Source organism: Papio anubis, chromosome 12, assembly GCF_008728515.1.
Source record: "Papio anubis isolate 15944 chromosome 12, Panubis1.0, whole genome shotgun sequence".
Taxonomy (NCBI): domain Eukaryota; kingdom Metazoa; phylum Chordata; class Mammalia; order Primates; family Cercopithecidae; genus Papio; species Papio anubis.
Window position 1 is genome coordinate 59,242,504 of NC_044987.1, and position 12,762 is coordinate 59,255,265.

The 12,762-nt window shown below is 48.5% G+C and overlaps 2 long non-coding RNA genes across 2 annotated transcripts; one reads left to right on the forward strand and one right to left on the reverse strand.

Moving 5' to 3' along the window:
- Nucleotides 1-884: 884 nt before the first annotated feature.
- On the reverse strand, nt 885-12,762 carry LOC116269715. Its single transcript, XR_004177437.1, has 2 exons — nt 4,126-12,762; nt 885-3,527 (listed from the first exon to the last, which is right to left on the reverse strand). It is a non-coding gene; the product is annotated as an uncharacterized LOC116269715 (long non-coding RNA).
- LOC116269716 lies at nt 4,981-12,760 on the forward strand. The gene is made up of 3 exons (XR_004177438.1): nt 4,981-5,053; nt 6,156-6,325; nt 12,723-12,760. It is a non-coding gene; the product is annotated as an uncharacterized LOC116269716 (long non-coding RNA).

Sequence of the window (12,762 nt, forward strand, 5' to 3'; positions counted from 1 at the left end):
AAAGACAGGGTTTCTCCATGTTGGTCAGGCTGGTCTCGAACTCCTGACCTCAGGTGATCTGCCCGCCTTGGCCTCCCAAAGTGCTGGGATTACAGGCGTGAGCCACCGCACCTGGCCAATTTTGCTTTTTAAATAGGCTGCTTTAGCTTAGATGAACAAGTTTCCATTTTGGCCAAATTCCTCCTATGAAATTGCATCTAAGAAACTAATAACCTCGTACTTGGAAAAGCTCCCTAATGGTGCGACTTAATGTGGCCACCAATTGTGCCTGCTCTTTACTACAGAGGCATGAAATAGCCTTTCATTCAAAGCAGTGATTTCAGACCTGAGTCCATGGTTCTGATGGTTGGCTGGGAGGTGGAGAGGGACCGACTCACACAGGCTCTTCCTCAGGCAGAAGCCAGTCTTTCTGACCAAGAAGTCATCCTCTTAAAAGGTCCTGTGGGCCTGGGCCTCAGAAACAACCCATGAGGTCACATGTATCCTAAGCTCCTAACTGGCCACCCTCACCTGTGGGTACCCAGGAGCCTGAATACCTCACGTCCTGTATCTGCAGTTGGCCACGAATTCCTGCCAATTCTACCTCTACAACATCCTTGCCTTCCTCTCTACCCACATCACTGCAATGATTTAGCCTCATCTACTCCCTGCTTAAGGGTCTCTATCTCCCATCTCCTGGCCTGTGAGGTATGAGAGGTCAAAGACCAAGTGTCCCTGATACCCAGCAGAGGAGCTCATGTTTCTGAATGGGTGGGTGGCTGAACCTGGCAGGGGCAATTCCTCATCAGAGACGGAAATCAGGTTGGGAACTTCAGCAAAGGCAAGCTCAAGAGAAGGAAGGAAGTTGAGCCTCTTCCTAGTGAACTGGTGCCTATACAATGCCATGAAGCTGTCAATGGCTAACATTTATAACTCTAATACTGATCTCATCAGGATGGAGACTCCCCAGCCCCAAGCCTGCATGAGCAATAACTTTCTGGGAAGAAATGCCAGCCAGTTATATATATCACCTTCTCCACGGGCAGAGGCCAGCAACCAGATGTACTACTAGGATGAAGGAGAGTCAATCTCTCTCTCTGGGCCCACAGAAGCCGAGATCAGCACTGGTTATTTTCTGAGTCCTTGGCGCATGGAAGCCTGGCAAAAGGGAAGGCTTTGGTGAGATATGGATGGATGTGGGTAGGTAGGTGGGTAGATGGGAAGGTGGATGAGTGATGAATAGCTAAAGAGGTGAATGGGGTGGCCTCAAGGTTGGGCCCAGAGCACTTCCCTATAGGAAAGCCTGCTTTCTAGCACTCTCCTAGCCACCACCCTAATCCCTCAGGTCAACTGTAGGCCATACCTTAACTCCTCTTCTCTCATCCCATCTGCTATTCACTTTGGGCTGGACTCAACTGTCAGGAGATCTCTCAAGTCCATCCTCCTGACCTCTTCCCACATTGAACTTCATTATCCTTCTCTGGCATCATGGCCCCAGCATCCTTCCTGACAACCTGTCTTCTGTGGCGCCCTCCAACCTACCTTCCTTTTTACATACCAGAGATCTTCCTAGAACACATGTGACCGTGACATTCTGTACTTGAAAACCTTCATTGCATCCTCATTTCTTGTGGGACAAAGTCTGGGCTCCTTGGTCTGGCATTCAAGGCCCTGTCTCTCCTGGCTTCAAACTACTTATCTGCAGGTGTTTACATGGCCCAAGCCACCATTATCCTATACCACAGCCAAAGAGAGGATTTATGCAAATCCCCTCATGGCAGATGGATAGTAAAAAAGCCCACTTTTCCTGGTGAATGAATTAGAAATGGTGTCCATTGAGGGCAGAGGCAGTCCGCAGACAGACAGACAGACACACACACACACACACACACACATGCACACAGAGAGGGCTTCCTGGGTGAGCAAGGGCTAAATGGTGGCCTTTGTGCACAACTGTTGCTGCCTCCCAGACGAAGCATGCACTATCCTGTAGGGAGGGACAAGGAAGCCTTCCCTTGCCTGTGGCCCTCTCCCTGGACTCTGAGCTCGTGCAGGGAAGGCTTCTATTCCTCTATCACAAGCCCTTCTCAGCACTTACTCCTCTCTGTCTCTTTGCAAATCCCCCACGCCCCACACTCCATGCCATAGAGTGGGAACATAGTGCCGGGAGGGCTCCCAGCTAAGACCTGGGGCCTTGGTTTCTGGTCTCAGGCCCAGCCCTAAGATGCTGGGGGAACTAGGCAATCCTACCCCTACCCTGGGTCTCAGTCTTCCCTTCTGCAATCTCTGAGGATTGGATTCAGTGGACCAAAAGCTCTGATAAGGGACCCTGTGCCCTGGGAAGGGGCCAGAAACCACAACATCTGATAATTGATTAGGCCTGGAGAAATGCCCTCCTGGAGGTGGGCTGTCTCTCTCATCTTCTGCATCACCTGATGCTGGGCCCAGAAGCACACCCTGCAGATAACCCTAGCCTCTCCTGAGAAGTCTCCTTCGCCTGGGCCAAATGTCTCCCAAAGAGTGGTGCTGTTCTAGGAGAAAGTGAGTCCCTGTCACTGGCGTGCCCGAAACATACTAGATAGGTACTTGGCAGGATGTTGTAGAGGTCCTCACAGCTCTGACTGTAAATGCTCACAAATGCTCGCCCTGGCTACCTTGATTCCCCACTTTCCCTATCCCACCTCAGGAAGGCTGGACATGTGGCCAGGAGGTAAAGTACAGAGACCTGGAAGCCCTAATGGGACAGAACCAGCAGGGGGTGAGGTGAGGATGGGAATGAGACTGGCAGAAACCTCTTTCCCTGCCCTGAGTCTCCTGCTGAGTATCTCACCTCCACCACTGAAGGGAGGGCTGATGGCCCCTTCTGTCCCAGCACATGGAGCGTTCTCTCTATGGCTACCCTACTCCAGCCCTGTGTCCCCCACCCCATGGAGCAGGCACAAGGCAGAGCTCCAGCCCTGCTGTACACTGACTTGCTGTGTGACCACTGCTTCTCCCTGGGCCTCAGTTTCTCCATCTATACAATGTGGGGTTTTAGGAGGTCAAGGTCACCTCTGGGGCCCCTTTGGCTCAGACATTCTCTGGTTGTCAGCAGAAGGAGGGAGAACAGGCAGCATTCACACCTGATGCTCTGGGGACTCCATGGAGCAGGACCCCTATGGGGCGTGAAACTCCAGAAGCTTCTGGAAAGGCAGAACAGGAGTTTAGGCACAACACTGACCCCACCTACTGCTGTGTTCAGGGCCACAGGGCCTCCTCCTGGCCAGCTTGGGGAAGCCTCATCCTAGAGTCTGAGCTGGAGAGAGGGTGGTGAAGAGGCCAGGCTGAATGGTACAGATAGCTGGGGCACAGGAGGAGTGGGAGAAGAGACAAGATAGAGCCAGATCATGCAGGACCTTCCATGTGACACTCAGGAGCTCGGCTGACAGCTGTGTGGGGAGCACAGGAAGGACTTGATGCAGGCGAGGGGCATGGTCAGGCACATGCTTTCTGAGTCACTCTGACTGGAGTATGGAGGGGGTGGATGGAGGCTGGGAGGCCAGAGGCTACTGCACTGGTCAGGAAGAGAGAAAGGAGTACTGAGGTGAGACAGTGATCATAATTAGAACGGAATGGGGGCGAGGGAGGAATGGATTTAGGGAATACTTAAAGGGAGAAAGGAAAGGATAGAACTTGGCATTTGACTTGCTCTGGGCTTGGGGACCCTAATTACTTCATAGATCACCTATGTAAATTTTACAGATGGGGAAACTGGGACCTGGAGATGATCAAGAACTTGCCAAAGATCACAGAGCTAGATAGTGGTGAAACTGGTCCAGAACCCAGGCTTCCTGGCTGCCAGCCCCAGACACTTTCCCATAATAACACAAATACTAGAGGTAGGACTATGCAGGTTTCCCAGCCTTGAATGCCAAGCCTGGGAATTTGGACCATTTCTGTGACCAATTAGGAGTCATTGCAGGTTCTTAATATTTGGCAGCATTTCTTGTTTGTCTTCCCCCAACCAGAAGGTTTCCAGTTGCTAAAATGCACAAACTGGCTGCTCCTAGGCCAACCCAACCCCTTCAGTCTTTATGGAGAAGAGGGAGGCATCCTTTCCCCTTTACAAAGAGAAAGCACAAAGCCCTTAGAGGTAAAGAAACTCACCTAAAGCCACACAGCAAGTTAGCAGCCCAGATTTTCCCAACTCCCAGAATGGTTTTCCTCAACCCTGATAATGAAATCAAGAAGGCTAAAATTACTGGCCTAGAGAGGGGAGGGTCTGGTTCAAGGTAATCACAAGTGGGTAGCAGAGCAGGACCTAGAACCTGAGTCAGACCCCAGGGGCCAGTGCAATAGCCAGCTAGCTGTCCCCACTCCCCACCATCGCCTCCCTTCTGTGGCTGCAGTCCTGTGAGAAAGTCTGTATCCTGACTCTCTGCCTCCACAGTCATTGTGCCCTCATCTGTCTTGTCAGGGGCCAATGCTGGGACATCTCCAGGCTGCCTTCAATTATGAGCCAATAAATATGAGATGCACTGTGCAATGAGCGGCTGCTCGGGCCACCAGCTCCACCTCCACCCCCGCCAGCTTCTGTACCAGGCAAGATTGGATTTTGTGTCATTCATTTTTTATCTCTAGTCCCTGTCAGATGGGGAGATACATGACGTGGGCAGTGGATAATTTTATCCTTCCCCCATGTAGCAGATGCAGCACTGAGGTGGAGCGTGGGATGTCCTCAGGTTGCCTGCTGCCCTCACATGAGGAGGTCCCTCACCCCCAACCCACTAACCCTGCACTCCTGTTCTCCACTGGGGCAAAATGGCATGTGTAGAGGAGAATCCTAGGCAGGAAGATGAGAGACCTGGGTTCAAGCCTCAACCCTGTTGCTGACCCCTTTTGCAACCTTGAGCAAGTGTCTGAAAATATTTGATGAGGCCTTCTTTATATCAAGCCCTGTGCAGGATGGCAGGGGGCCACAAAGAAGAATCAAACCCGATCCCTGACCTCAAGGAGCTAGCAGTTGACTCAAACAGACATCCCAAGGAGGGGTGGCATTCATTGGCACTGGGTGTGACGAATGAGAATTTGCCAGGTAGGATGTGAGGGAGGGGAGGGACAGAATACATTCGGGCTTAGGCAGAGGGAACTCCTTGAATAAAGCATGGCAGAAGGGAGTGCGTGACCAATGTGTGCTCAGAGACCTGCAAGTATGGCTGGGGCATAGGGTAGATGGAATGGGGGGAGAAATCCATTTTAAGCAGGTGAGTGTCATGATCAGATTTGACACTTTAGAAAAATTTTTTCTAAATTCACTTTAGAAAAATTTTTCTGACTACTATGTGAAAAGCAGATTTGGCAGTTAACAGAGAGTGAAGACAGAGAGCCCAGTGAGGAAGCTGATGTGATGGTTCAGGAGAGGGAAGACCATATCCTAGATAAAGCAATAACAGTGGAGCCAGAAATCATCATCATCATTATTATAATGAATACTATCATTAAGTGTTGCTAGGGACAGGCAGTCTTAAGTATGCACATCATTGTTTCTAATTCTCACAATAACTCTTCAAAGTAGATTATTATCCCCATTTTGTAGATAAGGAAATTAAGACTTGAATGTATTAAGAGAGTTGCCCTTAATATACAATCACACAGCCGATAAGTGATAGAGGCAGGATTTCAACCCAGGTCTGTCTAACCCTAAAGCCTATACCTGTCCAACCAGGTCTTTCTACTGTGTTCTACTTCCTAGAAAGGAAGGTACAGTTTCTAGAGAGCCTAAAGGGGCATAGACTCTACCATGGTTTGGATATTTGTCCTCTCCAAAACTTATGTTGAAATTTGATCCCCAGTGTTGAAGGCAGAGCCTAATGGGGGGCATTTGGGTCACGGGGGTGGACCCCTCATGAATAGATGAATGCCCTCCCTTAGGGGTGAGTTCTCAGTCTATTGGTTCTCATGAGAGCTGGCTGTTAAGAAGAGCTTGGCACCTCCCCCCTCCCTCTTGAGAGCTTCCCCTCTCTCCATATGATCTCTATACACACCAACTCCCCTTCACCTTCACCCATGCGTGTAAACAGCCTGAGGCCCTCACCAGATGCAGAAGATGAATGCTGAGCTTTCCAGCCATCCAGAATTGGGAACCAAATAAACCTTTTTTCTTTATAACTTATCCAGCCTTATATGTTCCTTTATAGCAACACAAAATGGACAAAGGCAGACTCCATCTGATTTTTGTCAATCTTTGGAAATGGAAAGCAAAAGACAGAGAGTGTTTAAAAATTATGTGCAAGCTTCTGGGCAGGAAGACTGAGTGGACAGAGAGAGAGAGAGAGCACAAAAGGAGGAGCAGGCTTGGGAGAAACAGGTGAGTTTGGTTTTGGCCAGTTGAACAGGAGGGCAATTGAATATTTGGGTGTGGAGCCAGGACCTGTCTGGAAATAGAGATTTGGGAATTGCTGACAAATGAGTACTCACAGTGTGTGAGTGGTTTAGGTCATTAAAGGGAGTGTGTATGGTGAATGGAAGATAAAGTGTGGGATCTTGGAGAATTCCAGACCTTAGAGGATGAGCTTAAGAGGGCAGATGAGAAAGTAGAGTGACACAATATGAAATTGCTTCAGGAAGGTCAAGGAGTAAATGGTCCCTGATGCTGCCCAGCAGTCAGTAAGGTGAAAGCTAAAAACTTGACCTGGGTTTAGAGACCAGCAAGCAACAGTGGGGCAGAAAAGCTCCATGCAGCAGTCACTGGAAACCTTGGCAAGGTAGTCTTCATGGACACAGTGTTAACAAACAGTTGGAGGGACCTATACATACTCTACCTGTGGCCCTGAATTATCTCTGGGCTCTGGGCATGGGGAGAGTTTTGACCAGCGTTACTGGGACACTAGTAACTCCTATCCAACCTCTCCCAGAAATCCTTAGCCAAGTGAGGGAAGTACCAGTATTAGGAAGGGAAACAGGAGAGATGGGGGTATGACAACTGAGAAACCACCAAGAAGGTAAAAAGGAGATTTATTTCAATACTGTTTACAAATAATTTTAGCTACCAATAAAGAACTCACAGTCCACCATGGCCAAAATGTTAAATGGGTGAAGAAGAATAAAAACTGTGTGGACGAAGCGAAACAGAACAGTGCAGGTATTGGTCTGTTGCCTTTAAGGACACTTTAGCTGTTGTCTTTATACTTGAATGATACCTTGGCATAACATTAGAGGGCATTTGAGCAGAAAAGCAAAACTCCAGCTGCATAGAGAAGGCTCAACTGAGGTGTCATCACCAATTGAGTTATACCAAAGTATTCAGTATTTATCTTTGCTCATCTTTTAATCTTGATAAAAAATTTGTTTCAGAACTACTAGAGCTGTGACATGTCTTACAATTTACAAAGCTGATTTCAAGTTTGATTGACAGTATTTTTAGGCTATTGAAGGGAGTATTTTTTTCCTTCGGAAATGTGGCGGCACAATCTTCCTAAGCTTAGGGCAGTTTAGGTAGAGGGGGCGGGGGAGTGGATGCTGGTGTGAAGAGGGGTAAGGAAGAATAGCTAGCAAGTAGAGAAACTCAAGAAATTGGGCTATGACAGAGAGGAAGGAAAGAATAGTGACTGCAGAGTAACATGGGTTTGAGGACACTTTTGAGATGGGAAAGTTATAAACACATTGAATGCTAAGGAGCCAGGGGAGAGAGGTAGCTTAAAGAGGTGAGGGAGGGATTGATGGAAGCAGTTCCTAGAGGAAGTAGGCAGAAAATGGGCTCCCAGGCCTTGAACTGGAGTGAGGCTTTGAATCCTGGCTCCACCAGGACCATGTGAGTTTGGTCCTTCCTTAAGCTAAGGCAGAGATTTGCAAAACAGCGATCCTGATAGTGTCTATCCTATAGAGTTGTTATAAAGATTGAATAAGTTGATACAGATAAAGTGCCCAGAACAGCACCTAACACATGTTAAGTTCTTAACAAAAATTGTCTGTTAGTGGTAATAAAAATCAGCTGTTAGCTAATTCATTTTGTAAGGCCAGAAAAAAAGGGGAAAATATTGGTGTGGCCTGTGGAAACTCCATTTGGAAAGGAGAAATGATGATAGAGTTCACACCAACAGCTTTGCTCTTGAACGAAGGATTTGGAGTTAGAACTGGGTTCATATCACTTCACCATGCTCAATCTCAATTTTCTCATCTGGAAAAACTCCATCTCAAGGGAAGATTGCAAAGAGTTCTTAACATAAATGGGTAAAGCACTGAGCATGGGGACAGGTACTTAGAGGTGCTCAGTGAATGATAGCTACTTATAAAGCTCTCCTACTCCCTTCCCAGTGACACAGACCTTGGCAGGGAGTCTGCTGATGGGGAGAGCAGAGCTGAGGTTGGGAGATTTAAGTGCAAAGTTTTTTGAAGAGCAGGGTGCTGTAGAGGATTGGGGCAGGAGGATCACCCTACCCCAAGTCCAGGCTGGCCAGGGAAGGAAGGGAGGCCAAGAAAATCTGCAGGAATAAGAGGGATCCAAGGCTGGAGGCCTCTGCAAAGGTGAGGGAAAGGGGAGGGGTCGGGAGAAGGGTCTATGGTGGGAGAGGAAGATTTCTGAGTTTCATTCAATCAGAGTTTTCTGAGTCCTATAGTATGCCAGGCACTGTTGTAGCACTTTATATACATGAGGTAATCCAACTTCAACCCCTCCCTGCTGCCCATCCAGGGCCTGTCACTCCCACAAATCTATGAGGGCTTTGCAGACCATAAACCAGTCTACAAATCTCTGGCAAGGTTGGGCAGGAAGAATCAGAGGGCCAATCAGACTCCCTCTATCATGCATGTGAATTGAGCAGGATGGGGAGAAACTGCTAGTTTCTACAAAGGAGCCCAGAGGAACAAACTGTGGAGTTGAGTTGTAGCCATGAGCAGTCACATGTAAGAAAAAGTTGTGCTAGAACAGAGATTTTGAGGAAGCAGAAGCTGTGAGACAGACAGGAGAGAGGGAAAGAATACACCTATGAGTAGTGGAAGGTGAGCAGATAGCAACAGAGACCCATTGACAAAGAAATGGAGGAGAAGCTAGCCCCCAAGTGACCTGTGTTCCTTCCAATGTGCAGGTTCCAGTTCCGGTCCCCAAAGTTGGCTCCTTCCCCAACCCACTTGGTTGGGCTCAAGTGGTTTGCTGTTCTTTGCAATGGAATAAATCCAAATAAAGCCTATTCCCATTTTGCAGATGAGAAAACTAAGGCTGAGAGGGAAAATGACTTCTTCTTGGGATCCACCCCTGTCCCCCATCTCCCAGTCCCTTTTAGGTTCCTACTTGGGACTTGACATTCACGCAGGAAGTCCCCACAGTGGCTAAGGATCAGGTTTTAGGGCTTGATGAGAAAGCAGGGAAGGGATTCACAGGACCCAGGCAGGAAGGACGAGGGCCAGACCTGAGCAGAGGGGGTAAGAATGAAAGTTGTCTCTGAGTGGATCCTAGATCTAAATAGGACCCAATAATCTCCTTGGAGCCTCATGACTTCCTAGTAAAGTCAACGCCATCATCTCCATTGTACAGCTGGGAAAACTGAGGTTTGAAGAGGCTAAGTCACCTTCCTTAGGTCACATAGCCAATAAGAGACAAAGCTGAGGCTTCCCCTCTGGTCTCAGACTCCAAGTGCAGGCCCTTCCTGCTGCTGTAGCTGCCCATCTTTTCTGGAAAATCAGCTTCACTCAGAGAAGAGCTCTCAGCCTGCCTGGCTGTAGAATGGTTGTGGCCTTGGCCCAGTCCAGTTGCCTCCCTCCCTGGATCTTAGCTGAGTGGGGAGGGGGTCCACTAGATGTCTGAGGTCTGCCTGCCTGCTCTTCTAGTGGGTTCCAGTCTCTCTACAGCTGGGCACCATCCAGGCTACTCCCTATCCTACCTCCTTTCTCTAATAATTAATCTCCAGCCAACAGTCCTAGCTGCAGTGCTTTCATCATCCAATTACCAGAGTTGCGGGCACAATAAATCTTGGTCACACAAATGCAGGCAAATCTGCAGCTATTTTCATGGCCATTACAGTGCATAGGACATTGGGACTCAGGTCATTTGCCTTTCTGACATGGAATCCTGCCCCCACCTCCTATATTCCCCAACTTCTTTCATTTTTCAGTGGCAGCTGCCTCCCTCCCCTATCATTTCCCAAGCACCTGCTCCTCCCTTCCCCTCTTGGGCTGTAGGCCAAAGATCAGAAGACTGTGTGACCTCGGCCAAGTCAATTCTCTGACCTTCAATTTCTTCACCTATAAGACAGGAATCATGATTGACCTTATTATGGTTTTGTGAAAAGTAAATAACCCAAGTGCAGTATACATCTCACTGGCGGCAGGTACGGCCTACTTCAGTGGTCTTTGCTATTTTTTTTAATAGCTATGTATATAATTTAATGTATATTAGGAAAGATATATAAAACCAATGGTTTCATGAATATTATTCCTTAGGAGACCATGAATTAGGTATTTTCATAAAATATGCTAAAGAAAATTATTAAGAATCCATGGATTTAGCAAAAATCATGGAGGAGTCATATGAATGAGAGAAACTTGAGAAACGTTAACATAATGGCTGTGTGCTGCTTGCCTTCATCAATATTTGCTCTGTTCTCCACCTTCCCTCAGTTTCCGCAGAGGGGTATGTGGCACCCTACAGAAGGAGGGGACTCATTCTGTTCTGAGAGGCTAACTTGCTCTAGTACATGGCCCTTCATTCATGTGAGAACCACCTCCCTCCCCCTGGGGCCTGTCCCATGCAGGCCCTGTGCTGGGTGCTGGGAACACACAGCTCAAACAGCAGCCCTGTGTTCAGGGAACTCCCAGGAACTCTTCTCTGAATCTGGCAAGGGAGCTGTCATTACCTTTACTTGACAGGATGTAGAGCAGGACTTTCCTTGAGTTCTGGATTTGTGGAATTGCAGTGAAGGCCCAAAGCTGAGGACAAGAGGCTCTAAGACCACACTCTGTAAAGAGAGATATGAAGGAGCGTACACGTGCACACACACTCAAAGAGAGGACATAGGAGGGAAGAGGGGAGAAGTCGGGGTGGCCTTGTGAACAGTGTGGTGTTTATGCTGAGAGTCACTGCCATGATGGGGAATGGAGAGTGTGCCCAAGCCCTGCACAGAAGCTGGGCGTGCCTGCCAGAAAGGGAGCCTCACCTGGCATCTGGGCAGAAAGCTTGCTGCACCGAGAACTCACAGGCCCACCATGGGGCTGCCACTGAGCAGCACAGAGGTAAAGGAGTATCCAGTGGCAGGAAACCTGCTGAGAGGGTCTGGTCCATCCAGCAAAGCCTTAAGGGAACATGGTGAGTTCTGCAGGAAGACTGCACAGGACTCTCTCCCAGTGTTTCCTGGCTGTAGGCAGGCATGGAAGATGACAGGAGTTTCCATGGCTCCATGCAAAGAAGCACACAGATTAAAATAGGGGAAGGATTCACAGGGCTGTTCAGATGGCCTCAGACCAGGTAAGCCTGACCCCACCTAAACAAGAGGCTGAACCGTGGGCCTCTGATGGAGTCCAAGGAAAACTCAGCTGCCCATCTCTGAGTGGGGCTTGGCAACAGCAGGCACAGAGGAGAAAATGAACATTGTGCCAGGAAAGTCATGCCCACCAACTCCCAGCTAACAACAGGTCGGCAGAGTCCATCAGCCTTGGAACCAGAAGCAGATCCCATGCTCACATGCACACACACATAGAACTTCTTCACTTGTAAAGCCACCATCCCTCTCGGGCATCAATTTCCCCCTAGGGACAAAAGAGTTTCAAAACTGACAAAAGAGTTTCCAGGCAGAGACTGCTGTTCTGCCACCAACCACAGGCATTACTGCTTAAAATTCCAGGGTGCCTGTGGCCTGCAGGAAGTTGGGGGAGATTGCCACCTGGTGGTCAATTTTGGCAATGCCATGGAGCTTGTAGCAGAGCCTGGGACTAGGAGTCCTCAGGCTCGCCTGGCCTGACTATCTGTATGACCTTGAGCAAGTCACTTCCACTCTTGGAGACTGTTTTCTCAACTAAAATGGGGAATAATGATGCCAGCCTTGCAGAACCATAGTGAAGATTAAACCCACTGCACTACTGTGCCTGTCTTGAGCAGGGCCTCAGTAAAGGTTTGATTCACCTGGGTCTTGTTCCCACGGGATATAAGCAAGGGTCATGACGCTCCAGGAGACAGAGGGGGAGGTGAGCCACGCTCATGGAGATCCCCAGCTCCCCAGGTTTCTTTCACTGCCTGCCACCCAGGACCGTCTTTCTGTGTGTATGGAATTGTTCTTAACCTAAACCTGGACAGCTCTTTGGATTCCAGAAGTTCAGAACTGTGAAATGCTGATTCTAGAGTCTGGATCAGGAGAGCTCATTCCAGGCCTAGTTCTTTCACCAACTTGCTGTATAGCTTTAGTCAAGTCACCTGGTTAATATTTAAGCTTTTGTTTTCTCTTTGTACAAAGCAGGTAATGATTCCTGCCCTGCCTTTCAGCTCTGTATTGTGCTATAACTCACTTTTTTACCCTCAACTCTTGAAGGAAAGTCTGTTACATGCACATGCTTGTGCCTGGTGCTTTGGGGAATGAGGCAGCAAGGGCAGCATCAGAGTCTGGAGCAAAACAACTCAGTCACAGTCACAAGAATGCAATAGCAGCAGGAATTAAGAGTGAGAGGTGATCAGAATATAAGCTCCCAGGAATTCTCAGGATCTTGGGAAAGACTACGCTTTGCACAGAATATAGGATGATGACTTGCAAAATCTTTTTCTTTTTTTTTTTTTCTTGAGACAGAGTCTCACCGTGTCACCCAGGCTGGAGTGCAGTGGCGAGA